Here is a 22,521-nt window from a genome sequence, read left to right on the forward strand (position 1 = left end):
TGAAACAGTGAAAATGTTCTGAGAACCATGAAACAGTGAAAAATGTTCTGAAAACCGTCCCAATCGAGTGAACGCTAGGACAATTGATCTGAGTGATACTCAGTGAGAATTCCACTAGAATTTGCGGTTTTCACACTGAAACAAAAATGTCACGATCTTATAAACACGCTCGCGCCAATTCGTGACACCTCCTTCGTTGGATTCATAGATGCCAAATATTATTAAATTACAGTTACCTAAATACAATAAATTAATTCATGAAATTTACACGGAAGGTCTAACTTAACAAGTTAATCTTAGTTTAAAAAAAAAACGAAAGCCATATATTCATTTTATCTATGTTAAGATATATAAGATCATCTTCCTTTTTCCACGTCATCTTACCACGCATGTGCAGTCGGGTACATGGAATATTCCCTTCATTATAAGTATTTATACACGTATTTATGTTAGAGTTGTCCATAAAAGGTAAAATGCAATAGCATTTAATTTATTAATAGTAAAAACTATTATCAAGAAAACTAGAACAAATCCCTGGGTTGCTAAACCCTAAGTCTACTGATAACAAGTCGGTTCACTTTCCCACAGGGCGCAGGGAGGCGTGGCTTGTGTGTGACGTCAGTCGGCTTAAGTAACAGAAAATTTATAAAAGGGCAGACTCAAATTAAACATTTATAATAAGGGAAAACGAAGAAGGGGAAGAATAGTGGACTCGTTTGACCATATAATATAGCAGTAGGTTCCCTCACTCCCCTACGCCTTCCCTCACACCCCCATACCTTCCCTTACACATTTTAGTCCCTTCCCTTATTTCTGACTGAAAATGTGTCATGATCTGGAAAGTGCAGCATACATCCACTCACCATCACGGTCAGGTGTCATCTGAACTTGGATTTCGTGCCAGCTGACGTCACTCCGATGCTCCGCCCCCTGCGCCAGCTTGGACCCGTTTTAGGTGGAAGTGATCCGACTTGGTATTAGTAGACTTAGGTTAAACCACTTTGGACCTGCACTAAACGTTCTCTGGAAAATTCCTCTTCTTTTAACAGGGACAATTATATTAAAAGGTGTACATATACCGCTGCACACAGGAGTCTCTCTCTGGGGGAATAGTTTCCACACCTCTCTTCCTCACCTCGTCACTCCACTTTGCCTCCAATTGGAGGTCTGGTGACACTTGCAGTAGAGAGACGAATGATTGGTGAGAAGTCTATTCTTTTATTGAAAATTCTAGGTGGTGTAGTTACCAAGGTGATGGTTTGAAAACAAGCAGTTTCGGGAAAAATGCCCACACACAGGGAGTGCCAAGTCTGTTTAATGCCCGAGCTATTGGGGTTAATAATAAGGCCCAGAGTCTCCTCGTCTCATCAGCTCCTCTCTTTGTACTGATTTTCCTTCAGCCTCCTTCCATCACTGCAATGTTGCATCTCGCTTCCTCCATTGTTGCCATTTCATTGGCCACTGCTCTTCTGAACTGTCTGGTTGCATCCTTAATTCGTTACTTCAGGAATGCAGTACCCATCTAGCAACACACTCACCTATTTGTGTCCAACTCGTTTTGCAAGAGTAAACTGGTATTCTCAATATTTTTTGTATGCAACTGGTTATTTCTTGAACTGTCTTCCTCAATTTGTGCTTCCCTGCCTATGATCTCAAATAAATGCAGTATGTCCAGACATCTTGAAACGAACACATTTTGACTTTGGCGGTCTCTTGTTAACCCTTCGGCTGTGGCAGTATGGTTTCTTATACCCAAATCGTTGGTGCGGCAAATACAAAAAAAATATGGTGTTTTCACCAGCTGTTTGACCCACGTATACTTTCCCAAACACGTTTAAATTTTAGGTACAAAAAGTCCAATCTTTCAACTAACCTTTGAAACAAACTGGAGGCCCGTAAGTTGTCTTAGGCCGGAGGGAGAGCGAGCTGGAGAGGTGTTTTTTGCAGTCAGCGAGCGCGGGTCACCTACGCAGGTGCAAAGCAGTGTTGCAAGTGGCCACCATACTGCATGCGAGACAAAGATAGGAGGCAACTTCCGTACTTTATAACATGGAACAGCAAGTAATTCACTAATGTTCAACTATAAAGACACTTGTTCCATTGTACTATGCAATGGACGTCACCTAAAGGACCAAAATCATAAGTGCTACTTGTACACCAAGCGATAAGCATGCTACGCGAGCGTAATAGAAATTGAGGTGACAACAAACGTTTTCCATATAATTTTCTCATCTCCTCACTAAATGAATCACTTATTCTTATTACAAAGTCACTTAAAGGGTACCGAAGTAACAGTTTTGCAGAGTTGCCACGTGAGGAAAAGAAATTGAGCACATAACCTCACCAAAATTAATCACTTATATACATAATAACTTATTGCTAGTTATGCATTTTTGTAATGAGGTGGGGGGAGAAGGGGAGGATGGGAGGGGAATGTGGGAAGGCAGAGTAGGCTAAGGAGAGACAGGGTAGGTAATGAGAGGCAAGGAAGGGCAAGGAGAGGCAGGATAGGGTAAAGAGAGGCAGGGTGGTATAAGAAAAGTCAGAGCAGGGTGGTTAGAGGCATAGATAAGTAGGAGCCGGAAAGGCAGGGCAGGGAAAGGTAGGGGCGAGTAAAGAGAGGCAGGGTAGGGCAAGGATAGGCAGGGTATGGTAAGGAGACGCAGGGAGGTAGAGTTGGGTAAAGGGAGGCAAAATAGCGTAGGGAAAGCCAAGTGAGGGTAGGGAGATAGGAAGAGGAAAGGCTGGGTGGAGAAGGTTAAGGTAGGCTAAAGAAAGTCAGGGTGGTGCAAGGAGAGGCAGGATAGGGTAAAGAAAGGCAGGGTAGTGTGGAAATGTCAGGGCAGAATAGGGAGAGGCATGAAAAAAATAGAAAGAGGGAAGACAGGGTAGGAAAAGACAGTGTAGGGTAAAGAGAGAGGGTAAGGTGGGAAAAGGCATGGTAGGGAAATCCAGGGAAGGGCAGGGAAATACAGGGTAGAGTCGGGAGAGGAAAGGATACATGCTCCAATTTTAGCTTTTTTCTCCCCACTTCCACCTCCTATCATATAGAGACGCTGCCAGACGCGTCACTGGGTGGTACTGGCGCTGCTTAGGCGACGGCATTGCTTAGGTGTCTCGGTGTGCTGCCCCGCCGATTGGGTTGGATTCAAGGGGGTAGTTGTTAGAAAAAGTTTGATGTCGTGCCTCTGTGGTTGCCAGTGGGTGACTGAGTGATGATACATGTTAAGGCAGGCTGGGAGGGACCCATGTGACCCACTCATCAAGCCTTAGGCGGGAATAAGAGAGCTTGAAAATTACAAAATATCTTGTTGGCTTGCAAAAGAACCATCGTAGCCACCTTAACACATTTTTGTAGGCTTCCAGCTTTTGGTTCTTTCTATTTACATATGAAAAAAACAACATTATTATTATGACAATGGGAATAATGCTGATAAAAAAGATGATGATGATGCTGAAATTGTCTGTGAATAATAATAAAATATGATGATTTTAAACACAACAATAATAAAGACGATGATTGCAACAATGACAACAAATGTTATCCTGATGACGATGATGAGTATAATGATGACTGCTGATTATGCCTTGTGTGGGCAGGCATGCGCTCAGCAAGGATGAGGCAGCCTGAGGTGGTGGAGGAGGAGGAAATTGGACAGGTGTCACAAGGTGCCGCTGCTGAGTATGACTACATGGGCCAGGTGTCACAGTCCAGCTCAGATTACCAGGTGAGAGAAGAGACAGGTAAGAGCTCAACAGATTATCGTGCAAGAGCTCAACATAATCGTATTATCAGTTACGAGCTCAACATAATATCAGGTAAGAGCTTAGTAAATGAGCTCAATTTTTTTTCCCTTGATTCTGGATGCTGACTCAGCTCAATCTCTTTAGGAGGGAATATGGGCTGAGTGATGATGATGACAATGATGAATCAAAATACGATGATGATGATGATGATGATTATGATGATGATGATGATGATAACGATGATGGTGATGAATTAAAATACGATGATGATGATAACGATGATGGTGATGAATTAAAATACGATGATGATGATGATGATGATGGTGATGAATCAAAATACGATGATGATGATGATGATTATGATGATGATGATCATGATGATAACGATGATGGTGATGAATTAAAATACGATGATGATGATGATAACGATGATGATGATGAATTAAAATACGATGATGATGATGATGATGATGATGATGATGATGGTGATGAATTTCAATACGATGATGATGGTGATGAATTTCAATACGATGATGATGATGATGATGATGAATTTGAATACGATGATGATGATAATAATAATGAGGGTGATGATCACGATGACATTCTTTACCTGATTACTTTTTTTTTTTCTTTGACAGGAGCTGGGTCAGGAAGGGTTCGCTCAAGAAATAGGGGGTCAAGTTCAACAGCCAGACCGCTTTGGCAGGCTACAGCAGGAGGTGGAGCCAGGTGAGCTGCGGTGTGCTGGATGATAAATTTCAATTTTAATCAAGGAGACTCATTCCTGCCTCACAACTAAGACTCACGGAATACTAAGCAAACACGACTTGGTATTCCAGGTGTAAGAATAACCCAGTTCCGCCACATAAAAACAGACTGTGCTCACTAGGGGACTGAAGTTTGCTATTTCACTTTGTCTGTGTCAAACTTTAGGGCATGTCCGCCACTTTAGGGAGTAGACAGTAGATCAGTCAAACAGGGCAGTACTCCCAAGGTGGATGGAAAGCAGGTGATAAGGAGAACTGGAGCTCCCGTTCATCAACCCTTGGGTCTGGCTTCTGACCATCCCCTTCTGCTGAACCTTTTTAGTGTTTCAGTTACACAGAGAGTAGGCCAGCATACTCTTCTATACAAAATCCTCCAACTGTCAACACCAAACTACCTGCACATTACACACCACACTTCCTTAAAAAAAAAAAAAAAAAAGTCTCAACATCCAGCCTCGGAGTCTCGGGGGAGGGGGGAAGATAAAAGCCCCCACCATCAGTCTCTCTCCAGGTGATGGCAAAGAAAGATGCTTGGAACCACTGTCTGGCTCACTTCATTTCTGCAACAATCATGACCTTTTCTCAGATGTTCTCGCTGTTGAACACCACCTCTCCTCCTTATTGAGACTTAACTAACTGAGGTGACTAGTAGCAAATCCTTCTCAGAATCCTTGTACTTTATCTATTCTCCCCTCAGAGCCAAAGGTGGTTGTTGTGTATATGTATGCAACAACATATCTTGCTCTCGTGTTCCTGAACTTGAATTTTCTGAATTCTCCACTCTCTGCCTTCAGTTGTCCTGTCATTTTCTGACTAAATATATCTGTGCTGTTTACTTATCCCCTGATTCTACTGACTATGAAATATTCTTTGACTATCTTACTTCTGAGAAGGAACACATCCTATCAATTTTTCCTTTCTCTGAAGTCTCCATTCTAGTTGATTTCAATGTTCACCACCACCTTTGGCTCTCCTCTCCTTCCACTAATCCACCTGGTGAACAAGTCTACATTTTTTTTTTCTTTGATGACCTTAGAGCAGCTTGTACAGCACCCTACGCAAATCACTGGCTGCCTTGGAGAGAGTTCCAGCATACTTGACTTTTTCCTTACAACAAATCCTTCTGCTTATGCTGTTAATCGTATATCTCCATTTGGCTCCTCCAGTCACACTCTTATCACCTTTACCTGTCCTATTGCTGCATTGAGGCCAGTGGACCCCCCCCCCCAAGAAACTGTGGTTTTGGCACTTTGGAGCTGCTGATTGGGAGGCCCTTAGGCAGTAATCTTTAATTTTCCCTAGGATGATTATCGCCTCCATGCCTGTGAGCCATCTGTGTGTGCCATGCACATTACGAAGGTTATTCTCTCAGGCATGGAAACATTAATTCCCTTCTCTTATCCTGTGGCAAATGCAAGAAAATCTTGGTTTAATCACACTTGTTCTAATGCTGTCCACAATAAAGAGAGAGCATTCAGAGCCATTCCACTATTGAATCTCATCTCTTTTTCTTTTTTGGCCGGAACCATGCAATGGCTGTCCTCTCTGCTAAAAGTAATTTCATTCATACTAAATGCTCTCAACTCTCCAACTCACATTCTTTCTGCCCCTTCCTGCAACTTGCCAAAAAATTTTCTGACAACATTACTTTATCATCCTTCCCTTTTCTTTTCTGCTTTCATGACACTGCAACTGTTTCTTCAACCAACAAAGAAGAATCTTCGATCAGACTTTCTCCTCCAAATCCACCTTAAACAATTCTGCTGTTCCTCCATCACTTCCTCCCTCTGACTTGCTTATGGCATACATTAAAATCTCTTCAGCTGATGTGTTTTCTGCCATCATTGACCTCAGTACTAACCAGGCATATGGGCCTGATGGGGTCTTTCCTGTTGTCCTCAAGAACTGTGCTTCTGTGTTTACATCCAGCCTAGGTAAACCTTTTTGCCTTTGTCAATTTGTACCTTTCCTTCTTGCGAGAAGTTTGTACTCATTCGGCCTGTCCCAAAGAAGGGTGGTCATTCCCAGCCCTCTAACTATCGCTCAGTTACTTTAACATCCTGTTTTTCAAAAGTTTTTCAATCTGTTCTTAACACAACATTTCTTAAACACCTCTCCTATCTGTCACGGGGTTTTTTATAATATCACGGTAATTTTAAAATAAATGCTTAAATGTTATTTAAATTGATATTTATATTCAATAATATTGAAGAGCAGAGACAATGGTTGTCTTGCTACATCAAGCAACGATTACTTTACGTTGGCTTAGCACGATTCTCTGAGAACGAGAATTTATAAACTTTCTCAACAGTACACAGCAGAGACTAATTACTCACAATTGCTGAATTACTGTACTGTTAGCCTCTGGAGAAAGTTACATCACCCCTGACAATAAATAACTAATACTAATAATAATAACATCAGGTTCTTGCTGATGCATTAACTCCTGGCACAACGGATTTTAAGTTAATACAACAAGACTGGTCTAAGTACCAGTTATGAAAGCAAAACGTCTATGCAAGCTAGGAGCTATGTGGGAAATAAGCTTAATTACGGAGAAATGAAACAAGAGTTTACTTACATTAAGCTCAAGAAAGGAACTGTTAAATTTATTAATCACAAAAAATAAATTTAACGTTACAATTCAAATCAATTAAATGAGACGCTCACTCACTCACTCACGCAATAGCTAAATACTTACGCCTAGGGAAAAACACCTTAACTAAGCTCTTAAAACTACAAAATACACAAAAGAAATACCAGTCGATGAATGCTATGTATCACCACTAAGGTGGAGAACTAAAGGTGGGAGCTTGGAGAAACTGTAAGTGGAGTTTGGGTACTAGCTGACCTCTCGCACTGCTGCACAGGTCCTGTCTCCGTCACAGCAAACACTAAACTCAATTCAAATAATGTATAGGCAGGACGCACAAGCTACCAGAAGAAGGCGTGGCTAACGGTTTTGGCAAGCAGAGGCGAACGATAAAGAAACAATAGTATCGCTCAGTAGCGCACTTAGTGACGTGCATTAAATCGGTCACTTTTGAAAGTGACGAATGTTTTGAAAAGTATACTCCGAAATGGAGAGAGAAACGGTTAACTGAGCGATACACTGTGAGTTTTCCACTAATAGTTCGTGGCTTCTCACAAAAGGGAAATGTCGCGAATTGATTCATGACATTACGCCCCTACGAAATTAAATTTTTTCCTTATGGGAAAAAATTTGTGGATATATATATATATATGTACACATCCTAAGTCATCCACACAAGATTCACACTGTGGTGTGTATGCTATTCTGCTACAGGAGAAAGTCGCAGTCGCCAGTGAGCGAAAAAAAACCTCGTATTTACGTTAATAGAAGCAAGCTTGAGGGAAAAACTCCGTGACGACGGTGAAAATCCTGTACTCAGGTCAAACTGAGCGAAAATTCGCTACATTTACACTGACAACTAATTGTTGTGTAGCGTGGTGTATGTAATACACGGTGTAGGTGTGACAGTTGTAGTGTAACTGTACCTACGTGTAAAATGACACAGTAAATAACATGGCGACGACGAAGGCAGAGGAGAAGAGGCAGCAGCGTGCGGCAGATGATCAGCTGGTCCGCACAGCAAAACTGCTACACCCATTGCTGAACCTGCAAAACCAATTAAGGTGGAGCATCAAAAGTGTCAATGAGACAAAATTCTTATTATGTTACAATTACTCTCTCTGGCTAGCAGTCAGTACATGCTATGAAAAGTACACTCGAGGTCGCCATTAATTTTAGCACACGATTATGGTCGGCCAGTTGAGAATCCCTGTGCAAACTCGGGTCTTCCATAGCCTCGAACTGCACACGGGTCCTCAACCTGTGCCTCAACCTACAGTACTTATATTAATATCGGAGAGCTGAGAAACCTTGTGCAAACTTGGGTCTTCCATAGCCTCAAGTCGCCTCTGCAGAGTTCTCTCTCGAACTTCCCCCTTAACCTACAATACAATACTTATATTAGTACCGGGAAGCTGAGAATCCTTGTGCAAACTTGGGTCTTCCATAGCCTCAAGTCGCCTCTGCGGAGTTCTCTCTCGAACTTTCCCCTTAACCTACAGTACAATACTTATATTAGTACCGGGAAGCTGAGAATCCTTGTGCAAACTTGGGTCTTCCATAGCCTCAAGTCGCCTCTGCGGAGTTCTCTCTCTTCCCCCTTAACCTACAGTACAATGCTTATATTAGTACCGGGAAGTTGAGAATCCTTGTGCAAACTTGGGTCTTCCATAGCCTCAAGTCGCCTCTGCGGAGTTCTCTCTCGAACTTCCCCCTTAACCTACGGTACATATATTAGTACCAGGAAGCTGAGAATCCTTATGCAAACTTGGGTCTTCCATAGCCTCAAGTCGCCTCTCAACTTCCCCCTTAACTTACGGTACATAATATGTATGTACAGGCCCTGGACATAATGTGTCCTGTGGGGCCAATGGGTGAGACGTCAGGTCTGCACCCACTTCACCACTACCCTGTCTCTCAACTGACTCAAGAGATTACAGGTGTAGTTACAAATGGCACAGGAAGGGCATGTCCCTGATTAGCGGTGATACTTTGGCACACACTGCAAGAACGGACAAAACTATCTATGTCTCGTCCCATCCCTGGCCAGAAAAAGTCAGCTCGGATACGGCCCTGGGTCTTCCTTTTGCCCATGTGACCTCCTGAGGCTGAACAATGACCCCATTGTAACACTGCTAGGCGGTACTTGGCGGGAACGACAAACTGCAGTCGAACCTCGCCCTCGGGTGTTCGTGACTCACGGTAGAGCCGTCCTTGTTTGCGAAGGAACTTGGCTCGACCTCCCCGTGAATACTTAATCACTCGACCCTTTTGTTTGTTCCGCACGGTAGCAAGTGTCGGGTCAGAATGTTGTTCTTGCACAACAAGTTGACTACACTTCAGATCTTGCGGCGATTCAATGATCACTGGGGTGACACAGTCTGGAGCCTCAGTCATGGCTCGTGTTACCGCAGCAGCCGAAGTCTGAGTAGCGTCATCATCGGAGCAACTATCCTTGACTCCTTGAATATTGCCTACTATTAAGTCAAATAGAGGCTCTGGCATGACAACTGCAAGTGTCGTACCAGTATAAAATGGAGATGCCACCTGGATACATGCCTCAGGGAACAATCTCACTGATCCATCAATAAGCTTTGCATGGATCTGTCGACCTGTATACTGCTCAGGCCGAACTAAACTCTGCTTAACAGAGCAACCTGAGGAACCATTGTCTCTCAGGACCTTCACAGGAATGCCTCCCACAAACCCTGGCTGAACAAGGAAGGTACTGTCACCTGTGGGAGGGCCTGTGGAGGAAGCAGCTAGCCACTCATGAGGCTGCTGAATTGATGTGGCAAACATTGTGCCTTGAGAATTATAAGGAGATGGAACATTGGCCATCTGTGGAGGGGGGTTCACTGTCACTGTGGGACTAGTGAACTGTGGGGAAGTACCCACACTGGTAGGGACGTGACCACCAGGCTGCTGCTGAGGAATGAAGGCTGCATTCGCTTCCTGCCTCTTTTGAGCTGGTGGTGAAAAAGTTTGTCCCGACGGTCGGTTGCGTGGCTGATACTGCTGCTGGTTAGGGTACTTGTTGTACCTCTTCCACTCAGGTTTCTGAGTGTTTTGCCCCTGGTCCTTCTGTGGTTTTGGACCTTGACCATTACTCTGAGAACGGCCTTGGTGCTGGGATTCAGTCTGAGACGGCTTCCCAGACTTGGCAGTATCTTTTCTGCTCCAGGTGTTTTGCTTACGAGCTTGATACCCGTATGCAGTAAAGAATGCGTCAGCCTTCTCTGCCATTTGGCTGGCATCTTTCACCTGGCAGATCTTAAGCTGTGCTATGAGCTCAGCAGGCCACGACCTCTCTAGCTGTGTACGCAGCATAAGGTCAATTATCCCCTCACGCGTGGAAGGAGTTTCATCTTTCTCCATCCACTCATTTAAGTAAGCTGTGAGACGATCAAGGAACTGAACAGCTGTCTCCTTGTCTTGGAGACGAGCTCGCATGAACTGAACTTTGGCGTCGTCTACTGTGAGACCATATGCCTTAATGAGTGCAGCTTTCATCATCTCATATGTGAGATTGTCTCCACGAATTCTGTGGAGAATATCGAGGGCGGGGCCCTCAAATAAACTAAGAAACTGAAGCCGCTTAGCTGCCTCATCCAGTTGATACATGTCTGCCATGTCCTCAAAACGAGCTATGTACGGCTCGATTCGCTCGCTTTCCTTGTATGAAGGAAGCTTGATGCGTGGGGTCGCCAGGACATGTGCAGGAAGAACGCTCGTGGAGCTTGGACCAACTGCACCAGATGTATCTGAAGCCAAGGAATCTCGCTTGAGCTTCAGCACTTCAAGTTCATGTTCTCGTTCTTTGTCTCGTTGTTCACGCTCGTATTCGCGCTGTTCTCGCTCTTGTACTAGCTCGTGTTCGCGTTGTTCTCGCTCGTATTCGCGCTCTTTCTCACGCTGCTCTTGTTCATATGCACGCTCTCTTTCACGTTGTTCGCGCTGTTCTCGCTCGTATTCGCGCTGAATCTTACGCTCTTCACGGGCATCATTCTCGCGCTGCTGCTCCTGATTATGCCGTGAGAGTATATACTCTTTAATTTCGGTTGGGTCCGAAAGACCCATTTCTTTGGCTTCCTGTAAAAATACAGTAGTAGCCATGGCGCTAATTTATTAAGCAAACCGAAATTGAGTACTGACTGCTTAGCGACGAATACTAATGACACAAGTAAAGAGTACAGACACAAGCTAGTGGTGACCAGTCTTATCCAGTTAACTGGCAAAGAATAAATAAAAAATGTAAATGACTGGGAAGACTCAATAATAAACACAATGGGTACGGCGACTTCCCAGGAGCGAATAAAATCGTGTGGCGTTACCAAGAATAAACTAGAGTTAAGTACTCTATTGATTAATAAAGCAAAATTCACTTGCTAAATTAAGGGTAAACACCAGTAAGCTTGTGCCTATAAACTTTAATGATAAATACCTAAATATGAATGAGTGAGCACTATCTCGTGAATAGCTTTAGAGCTAGGAGTTAATATCCTGGAATGAGGTCGCCAATTGTCAGGGGTTTTTATAATATCACGGTAATTTTAAAATAAATGCTTAAATGTTATTTAAATTGATATTTATATTCAATAATATTGAAGAGCAGAGACAATGGTTGTCTTGCTACATCAAGCAACGATTACTTTATGTTGGCTTAGCACGATTCTCTGAGAACGAGAATTTATAAACTTTCTCAACAGTACACAGCAGAGACTAATTACTCACAATTGCTGAATTACTGTACTGTTAGCCTCTGGAGAAAGTTACATCACCCCTGACAATAAATAACTAATACTAATAATAATAACATCAGGTTCTTGCTGATGCATTAACTCCTGGCACAACGGATTTTAAGTTAATACAACAAGACTGGTCTAAGTACCAGTTATGAAAGCAAAACGTCTATGCAAGCTAGGAGCTATGTGGGAAATAAGCTTAATTACGGAGAAATGAAACAAGAGTTTACTTACATTAAGCTCAAGAAAGGAACTGTTAAATTTATTAATCACAAAAAATAAATTTAACGTTACAATTCAAATCAATTAAATGAGACGCTCACTCACTCACTCACGCAATAGCTAAATACTTACGCCTAGGGAAAAACACCTTAACTAAGCTCTTAAAACTACAAAATACACAAAAGAAATACCAGTCAATGAATGCTATGTATCACCACTAAGGTGGAGAACTAAAGGTGGGAGCTTGGAGAAACTGTAAGTGGAGTTTGGGTACTAGCTGACCTCTCGCACTGCTGCACAGGTCCTGTCTCCGTCACAGCAAACACTAAACTCAATTCAAATAATGTATAGGCAGGACGCACAAGCTGCCAGAAGAAGGCGTGGCTAACGGTTTTGGCAAGCAGAGGCGAACGATAAAGAAACAATAGTATCGCTCAGTAGCGCACTTAGTGACGTGCATTAAATCGGTCACTTTTGAAAGTGACGAATGTTTTGAAAAGTATACTCCGAAATGGAGAGAGAAACGGTTAACTGAGCGATACACTGTGAGTTTTCCACTAATAGTTCGTGGCTTCTCACAAAAGGGAAATGTCGCGAATTGATTCGTGACACTATCATAACCTTCTTTCCGGTCGTCAGTAATGGATTCTGCCAGGAACGCTTCATTGGTGATCTCATCTACCTTTCAGACTCCTGGTCTTCCTCCTTTCAGGACCTCGAAAGCTTTGCCATTGCACTTAACATCTCAAAGGCTTTTGACCGAGCCTGGCATAAACCTTTCATTTCTGAACTGCTCTCTTTTGGTTTCTGTCTTTCTATCCGAACCTTCATTTATAGCGTCCTGTCTGGTCGTTATTTAGCTGCTGTTGTAGACGGACACCGTTCCTCTCTTAGATCTGTCAACAGTGGTGTTCCTCAGGGCTCTGTCCTATCACGAACTCTGCTCTTACTATTCATCAGTGACCATCTAAGCTGTACATCCAACCCCATCCACTCATATGCTGATGATTCCATGCTTCACCTTTCCATCCTCTTCCTAAAGAGTCCATCTCAGAAGTTACTTCAGCAAACAAGGGATGAGGCTATGGCACACGTAATGTCTGACTTGGTTGATATCTCTGATTGGGGTAAAAAAAACTCAGTTCTTACTTCATTCCACCTGTCAGAATCTACCACGGGAATATCCTCTAATTTTTAACAGTACCCAACTCAATCCTCCATCATCTTAGAACATTGTTGGGGTTTCATTCTCTCGGGATTTATCTTGGAAAGATCATATTACCTCTCCTGTAAAATCTGCTTCCAAGAGATAAAGTGTGCTAGTCCAGCGCTTTGCTTTCTTTACCCGTGCACAGTTGTTGACTTTATACACGGGTTTTATTTGCCCCTGTATAGAGTACAACTCTCATGTGTGGAGAGGATCCCCATATACAGTTCTTCTCAACCAGGTAGAGTTAAAGGATTTTTGTCTCATTAACTCTCCTCCTCCCTTACTTGCTCCCTTGAACCTCTATCTTGTCATTGCACTGTTGCCTCTCTCTCTCTCTCTCTCTCTCTCTCTCTCTCTCTCTCTCTCTCTCTCTCTCTCTCTCTCTCTCTCTCTCTCTCTCTCAATTTATCGCTACATCAACGATCACTGCTTCTCTGAACTCTCTGCTGGCATCCCTTCACTGCTAAGGTGAATGCACAACATCTGTCTATCAGCAAACTCATTCTTATTCTGTTCAACTCTCTAATGCAAGAGGTAACCATTATTCCCAGTCCCTCATGTATGCAACAGGTCATCTCTGGAACTGTCTTCCTCTGTCTCTATTTTCTACCTTGTATGACCTTTAATCTATTAAATGCAGTGTGTCTAGGCATCTTGAAGTGAATGGATATTGAATTTGGCTCTCTATTATCTTTCTATTATTTTTTCTTGGAGGGAACAGTCTGCGGGCATCTAGCCTCTCGTTCCTTCTTCCTTGCATAAAAAAAGATGCATCATGAAAGGGAATCAACCATGGATAGGAAAACATACTAAATCTCCCTCTGCTTAGGAATATTAGTAATTACGTTAAAATGGGAAGGAGGATAGGTTAAATAGTAGGTAAACGTTTTTTTGACTATTTTCCATATCGTTCGCTTTACACTTTGGCACATGCGTAAAAAAAATCTGTGAAAAGTACAGTATACCAAGCCTCCCTCAGCTTAGGAATATGAGAGGAAATTGAGGCACAGAATTGATGAAACAACAGGCAAAATTTCATTCTGTTATTCTTATTTTTATTCATTATTATTATTATTATTATTATCCCCCTGTGGCGAGGGGGGGGGGGGCAGTCTGGCCACACTTTGGGTCGGTACTACCCCTCTGTGACCAGGTTATGTTAGGAAGAATTCTGCCACCATATTCCCTGTATGTTGTAAAAGGCGAATAAAAGGGATGGGATGAGGAGACTAGGGACTTCCCCCCCCCTTTGTCTATTTAGTTCGTACAGTAAGACGGAATAAAAAGGGATGGGGGACTGAGTTACTCCCGTACCCTGAAGAATGGGTCTATGAATGTGCATGGATGTAGTGCGACTGAGGCTAAAAGGGAGGAGATTGGGAGAATGTTTGTGAGAAGAAAGTTGGATGTGTTTGCTTTGAGTGAAACAGAGATGAAAGGAAAAGGTGAATCTAAGTTCGGAAGTGTGACTAGAGGGATGTCAGGTGTTGATAGAGGAAAAAAGGAAGGTGTGGCCTTGTTAGTGAGCCTGGAAGTGCAGTAGTGTGTGACGGAATGGAAGGAAGTGTTATTGAGACTGATGTGGGTGAAAGAGAAATTTGGGTGCGAGTTGTGGGTATTTGTGAGTGCATTTGGGCCTGGTAGTGAAATGGACGAAGAAGAGAGGGAGTCTTTCTGTAATGATGCTGATGAGTGTCTGCAGTTTTGAAGAGATATGAATGTGGTAATGACGGGAGATCTGAATGTTCGAGTGGGAAATGTAGCAGTTCAAGGTGTCGTTGGTATGCATGGTGTGCCTGGACGAAATGATAATGGGCAAAGAATGATAGGGATGTATGTTGAGTGAGATAAGTGATTGGAAATACCTTGCTTGAGAAGAAAGATATTTACAAGTATACATGGGTGAGGCAGGAGGGTGGAAGGGTTGTTGATGGAGCTTTGATGGACTATGTGGCTGTGCCCAGAAATGTAAGAGGAAGATTGTTGGATGTGAGAGTTTTGAGAGGGGAGGGTGGAGTATGTCTGACCACTAACTGATGGAGGGAAAGTTGAGAGTAGGTGTGAGGTGGGTGAGGGCTAAGAGAGTTGAATGTGGCAGGGAGGTTTTAAAAGTTAGTGAGTTGGATGAAAGGGGGAAAATTATAGAGTATCAGGAAAAGTTGTAAGATGAATGGAATACAGTGAAAGATCAGGAAAATGGCAGTGAGGAGGAGGAATTGTGGTCATTTAAGGGTGCTGTGGTGGGGCATGTGGAAGAGGTGTGTGGTGTGAAATGAGTGGATGGTGGTGTAAGAAAGGGAAGTGAATGGTGGTGCAAGGAAGTAAGTATGGCTGCAGCTGAGAATGGATGTGCATATGAAGTGTGGCTGCACATGAAGGATGAGGTGTCATATGAGAGGCATAAGGAAAAGAGGAATAGGGCTAGACGGGCTGTGTGTGATGCTAAAGTGGCAGCAGATGAGAGATGGAGTAGGTGGTTGACTGAGAATTTTCAACAGAAAAAGAAAATGTTTTGGAAAGAGGTGAAGAGGGTGCAAAAAGGAGTCTGGGAAGGAAGAGTGAGTAAAAGCAGTGGATGGAAGGATGTTAATTGAGATGGATGCAGTAAGGAAGATGCTGGCAGAATACTTTGAAGGATTGATAAATGAGGAGCAGGAAAGGGAGGCTGAGACTGTGGCATGGAAGGGTGCAAGGAATAAATGTGTTGGGGAGTGTTGAATCTTTGATCACGATGGAGGAAGTGCAGGAGGCAGTAAAAGAGATGAAAGCAGGGGAAGCTGCAGGTATGGATGGGTGTGCTGTGGAATGCCTGAAAGGTGGTGGAGCGACTGTTGCTGAGTGCTTATCAAGTGGTTAATAATATCATGACATAGTTTGCAATAGTAACAGATTAGATGGCACTGAAGTATGATAGTGTTTGCAACCCCTGGCTTTTCTGAGCTCACTGGGCTGCAGGCCGAAGGTGCCCTTCTTCTGCAGTCCATTGTCCTCCTCCTGGGGGATAGGGAGAGGGAACTGAGGAATATTTTACATAACCAGGCAGCTTCACACCTAGGTCATATCAGTGCCAACATGTGAAGGCGTCCCTCTCCAGCACCGGTACTGAGGTGTAAGGTATTATGAAATAATCAGAGCCGCTTAGAATGCAACTCTGATGTGACTTAACCCTTTGATGACACTTTTTTCACTCTGTACTTACTGCTAATAGACAATTTTTTCAGCGTTGGAGAGAGTTTTCAAATTATAGCCTAGGAGTTAACCCGCCCCGTTCTGACCGATATTCCACCACTGACTCCCCCAAATCTTGACCAATTTTGGGAAAAAAATTTTTTGGCTCAAACCTCCGCTTTTGGTGAGAAACATCGAAAATTCATAGAGAAATCACTCACCTGGGGTTTAAAATACTGGATACAGGTAGCAGTTCCCTTTACCTTACTGGGTTTTCTATCATGCTAGCTCCAAAGAAAACGAGCTCAATGGGAGGATAACTATTCCACATCACTTATAAATGGTATTTATTTATTTATTTGGTACGAATTTATATGTAATACGGGAGAATACTGGTTTTCGCATGGTAATTTAGGCAGTATAAGAATTGTTTCACTCACCACACAACATACCTGACCTTTTTTGGCGACATTACCTGATCATCATTTCTGACTGTTTCTTCCTCTAATGCAACATAAACTTTGTCCTCCACATCGATTGGGAAATCACTCTGGCCTTGAATTTCGTACTGTGCACGACGTCCTTACCGGCCAGGTCACTGGTAACAGGTGAATTGCCGAGACAATGGCATGTGGGGGGGGGAGGTCTTGTGGGTTAAGGCATTGACCCTGCATGCCATCTTGTAGAGGAAGGTGTCCCTTGTATACATACCAAAAATCATGCGCGAAATTTGAAAATTGGGCAAATTAGGGACCTTGCAATTGCTGCTCATTTATATACGTCAACGGGAGTCACAGTGACAAAAACGTGTGGACGTATACATACGTCAACGGGAGTTGGGGGGTTAAACATAATCCTCATCATCATTCTCATTGCTGAAGAAGGATGCCTTCCTGTGGTGGCACTGATAAAGCCAGGCAGCCCAACCACCTGGTTTTGCAAATGTCCTTTCAGCACTTCCCTATCCCCTGAAAGGAAGAGGGTAGACTGCAGGAGGACAGCTTAAGCAAGCAATTCACCGAGTTCACTCTTAAGATGAGCCTGGGGTTGTAAATATTACTGCTGCTACTGCTACTATTTCTACCACTACTACTACTTTCGTTTTCATAAAAGGTTCACTATCTCAAACTGAATGAGTTTGTCTGGGCAGAGAATATGAAAAACATCCTGGGACTGAAGTGATAAACGTGAATGTGTTTATTTCACAGTGCGCGGAGGCACGGTGGGAACAGTGGGCCTGGTGCTGGACTTCCTTGGAGCTGATGACAGGTATTTTACTTTTCTGAACTTAAGCTGATCAGAAGATTGTGTTGATCCTCCTATAGCAAAGAAGACAGGCACTTTATTGAGATTAAGCTGTACTGTATAGAAGACTGTATACTTTTATATTCATAGAACAGTCAGTGACAGGCACTATTGATATTGAACTTTGTAGAGGATTCACTGTTCATGCCTTTATCTTCATAGGGCATTTTAGAGTACTTTATTGAGCTGAAGCTGTGTAGATTTTTTTTTATTCTTTTATCTTCATAAAGCAGCCAGCGACAGGCACTTTTTTGAGCTTAAGCTGTGAAGAAAAATGCTTTTATCTTCATAGAGCAGTCAATGATATGTACTTTATTGAACTTAAACTGTGTATAGGATTGAATCTCTAAGCTTTTATTCTTATAGAATTGGTACCATTTTCATAAAGTGCTTTCAGTTGTGTATAAAGTTGCTTTTGTATACATTTACCTTCATTGCTTCTTTCTACATCATTAATTGATGCCAAAGCACCTTATTCATAAAGTTTCTAGAGTTTAATGTAGGGATAAGATTTCTCGCATATATCTCCGTCACTCAGCCGTCGAACACATTGTAACTAAGCCAGAGTGCATTGTGTATGAGATGATTATCGGTTTGTTTTCATCTGGTGGAACTAGGCCACTCTCACAGCTCAGATATAAAGTCATGGTTGCATGACATTCGATGACATAATGATGTAGGAAAACATCTCCCTGGTTACTCTACTGTTAACTTCACCTTGGTCTAAAACTGCCATCCCTCCATCTCCAGTGCGGGGCTAATAACAAAAGATTAACTCTAGAATAAAATGCTAGTTAAGAACAAGCGCTATAGAAAGGACATAGAGTCACAGTACTGTCTTTTTCTGCCACTGAACTACGTGAAATATGCTGCAAAAAGGATGAAAATTTGGACCAAGTTAAATTGAATGAAGTACCTGTATAGTCAAATTTACCCTCCCGTCTGACTACATATGACCAACCAAGCTGGAAAGATTACGGATCCGTGTCAGATTAGAACAAACTCGTCATACTTGCCCAGTCTTAGCTCTCCACTTGTACACCCGCCACACCCTGCACAACCAGACCAGCTTGTGAGATGAAAGGGGAGAAATGTTATGTAGATTTGTTAGTGGTAGAATAGAAGGTAAAGGCTCTCTGTCTGAACATAGCAGATCTGAATTCACGCCTGAGGATTGGTAGTTTATTGCTCACAGAATACCGTACAGGGCAGAGGTGTTAATCATTCACCTTAAATTTCCACTCTGAGGAAGTAATTAGTCTTGCCCCGGGCCCCTTGCTTGTAATGAAAGTAAAAAAAAAAGGCTGGATGATAGACTTATATGAAGAGAGACTTGCATGATGATAGATATAGATGATAGATAGGCTTGTGTGATGATGGACTTGTGTGATGATAGATATTTTTGTGTGATAATAGACTTGTTTGATGATAGACAGACTTGTGTGATGATAGACCTGTGTGATGAGAGATAGGCTTGTGTATGTTAAAAATTGATAAAGATGCCATATGACTGCCTTGCCAGGGGACCGGGCTACGAGGCCGCGTTAACGTTCAGCCGCAGCACAGACAAAACGGCCACCAGACTCATCCTTGCCCTGACCTCCTTCCCGCCTCAGGGCACTCTCGCCGAACCCAAAGCTGTGAGTACCGCACCATCCCATCACTGAGGCTGTTAAAAGGATTGGTAGGAACAATGCGGTGAAAAGGCTTTAGAGGATTGGTAGGAAGAACAAGAAGAATTTAGTTGATTGGTAGGGAAAAGAAGAGGACTTTAGATGAATGGTGGGAAGAACAAGAAGGGTTTAGGTGGCTGGTGGGAAGAATACAATGGGAAGGCTTTAGATGACTAGTAGGAAGAGTACAATACGAAGCCTTTAGACGACTGGTAGGAAGAATACAGTCAGAAGGCTTTAGACGACTGGCAGGAAGAATACAATAAGATGGCGTTATAGGATGGGTAGGAAGGTTAAAATAAAAAAAACTTCATTAAATTTCACTGGTTAAGGGAAGGCTTGACTCCAAAAGAAAGAAAACCATTTTCTCTCATTTTCTTTGCGTGTAATAGTATCTGAAATAGCCATACGAAGCACTTAAGGAACTCTTTTATGTAATTTAATATCTATGCTCCTTGTTGCTATAGACACACATAGATGATTGGGGTTCATTTTTATTTTCTTTTTTGTCAATCATAATCACTGTACTTGTTGTCTGATTTGATGTTTCTGTCTTTATATCGTTAGTTTTGAGAAGATCCCGTCATGTCGCCAGCCAATGCCGTCCTCATTACTGCTTTAGATACGGTATTAAAGGTGAGATGCGATAGTTCTGTCCTCAGCCCTGCATTGATTTACAGTACTTATGTACTAAATTTGGAAGATGTGTAACTTTTGCTGGCAAGTGAAAGTAATTACCAGCCGCGATAGCGAAGCTAGTATTGTTTTCAGTGTGTGCGTGCGTGCGTGTGTGTGTGTGTGTGTGTGTGTGTGTGTGTGTGTGTGTGTGTGTGTGTGTGTGTGTTAGCACGATAACATCGCAACCGCTCAAGATATCATCATAAAATTGTACAGGTGTGTAATAGGGATGAAAATCTCCTACGAGTTCGAAATTGGTGAAAATAGGTCAAGGTCTGTGCGTCTGTTATCACGATAACTTCGCAACCGCTCAAGTTATCATCGCAAAATTTCACAGGTGTATAGTAGGGATGAAAATCTCCTAAGAGTTCGAAATTAGTGAAAGTAGGTCAAGGTCAAGGTCATATTCCAAGCCACGCAATTTATGTATCGGCTCACGGCTGATGTGATTCCCCCTTTGAGGAGGTCTTTTGTTACTACAGTTATCCCCCAACTTTGTCTGTCTCAGGTGTGCTTTGATCTGAGCGTTGAGAAGCCTTTTTACCCACCCCGTCGACATCCCATTCAGCCCGAGGACCTGCACGCTACAACAAGCTTCAACATTCTGTATGGCACCTCATGCAACAGCGATCCGCCAGTCATGAAGGTTGAGGTGAGTGAGTGAGTGAGTGAGTGAATGAATGGAGTGAGTGAGACAGTGAGTGAATGGAGTGAACGAGAGTGAGCCAGTGAATGAATAGAGTGAGTGAGACAGTGAGTGAATGGAGTGAGTGATACAGTGGGTGAATGGAGTGAATGAGAGTGAGCCAGTAAATGAATGGAGTGAGACAGTGGGTGAATGGAGTGAATGAGAGCGAGCCAGTGGATGAATGGAGTGAGCCAGTAAATGAATGAAGTGAGTTACTGAATGAACGTGGAAGGTTAGAGTGAGTGATAAGAGCAGTGAGCAAGAGTGACATGGCATAAATCAAACCCTTCTTCTCTACACACAGGACATAACTATAACCCTCTCTACACACAGGACATAAATCTAACCCTCTCTACACACACAGGACAAAAATCTAACCCTCTCTACACACACAGGACATAAATCTAACCCTCTCTACACACACAGGACATAAATCTAACCCTCTCAAAACACAGGACATAAATCTAACCCTCTCTACACACAGGGCATAAATCTAACCCTATTATTTTATACACAGGATATAAATCTAACCATTCTTCTCTGCACACAGGATATATATCTAAAGTTCTTTCATCGCTGCACACAGGGCATAATAACCCTTATTCTCTTCTACACACAGGGTATAAATCTGACCGTTATTCTCCTTTACACACAGGATATAAATCAAACCCTTTTTCTCCTCTACACACAGGACACCAGTCTAACTCGTCTACGTTTTGTCCTTTACACACAAGGCATAATTCTAACTTTTCTTTTTCTTCATCTTCTCCTCCTCTACACACAAGGCGTAAGTCTAGCCCTTCTTTTTCTCTGCACACTGGGCATAAATCTATCCCCTCTTCTTCTTTGCACACAGGGTACTCTGGACGTGAGCACTGAGGCTCTGGCAAAGGTGGTGGCGGAACACAGTCCAGAGTGCGGCGACACCTCCTCCAGGGACAGGGACATCTTCTCTTCTCCTGTTTACGACCAAATCAACTTCCATGCCGCGTGGACTGCAGTGAGTGCCTCTCCTCCTAAGTAAATAAACTGGGTGGTGCGATGATGATGATGATGATGATAATGACGATGGTGATGATGATGGATCAGAAATAACTTAAAATACAGTATGTATCCCTTTTGTGTGGACATATGTTTTGAAACGTACTCCTCCCTACTTCTTGCTCACTGCACAACTCCAGTTCAGTGATGACTGGCTTGCTGCTGTCTAAAAATAATTAATCTAAAAGCAAGGGTTATGCAAACACCATGACACATAGCATTGCCTTTAAATATCCAAGTATTTATTTCACTGGCACTCGATCAGTTACTAAAGGAGTGCACCAAAGGAGGGCAAGGGAGCCAAAACTAATGTACAGTAGTTTAGTCAGTCCCAGTAGGATGTTCACAGTTCAGGAAAATGACCTTCAGACTGAACCAAACTACGACAAGTAGCTATGACTTTTCCTCAGAAACCCCAGGGAGAGGACAGGTAGAAAACCATCACACAGCAAACCTACCATTTGAGAGCTTACAGACAGCAGGTCTCCCTTCAATGTCAGCCTACATACTCGAGAAAAAAAAACTGCTCATTTTACGCTCATAGTAGCCGCAGTTCAGTGATAAGCAACAACCAGTATGGTCAGTGTGCTGGATACCTTAGTTCTTCCCTGTGCATTCCATCATGGGAGCAACAGTATCTTGAGCAACTTAAGCAAGTACTTAAACTTGAGTCCTGATTGC

This window comes from Coenobita brevimanus, chromosome 39, assembly GCF_032717465.1.
Source record: "Coenobita brevimanus isolate Jiangsu-jjx chromosome 39, ASM3271746v2, whole genome shotgun sequence".
Taxonomy (NCBI): Eukaryota; Metazoa; Arthropoda; class Malacostraca; order Decapoda; family Coenobitidae; genus Coenobita; species Coenobita brevimanus.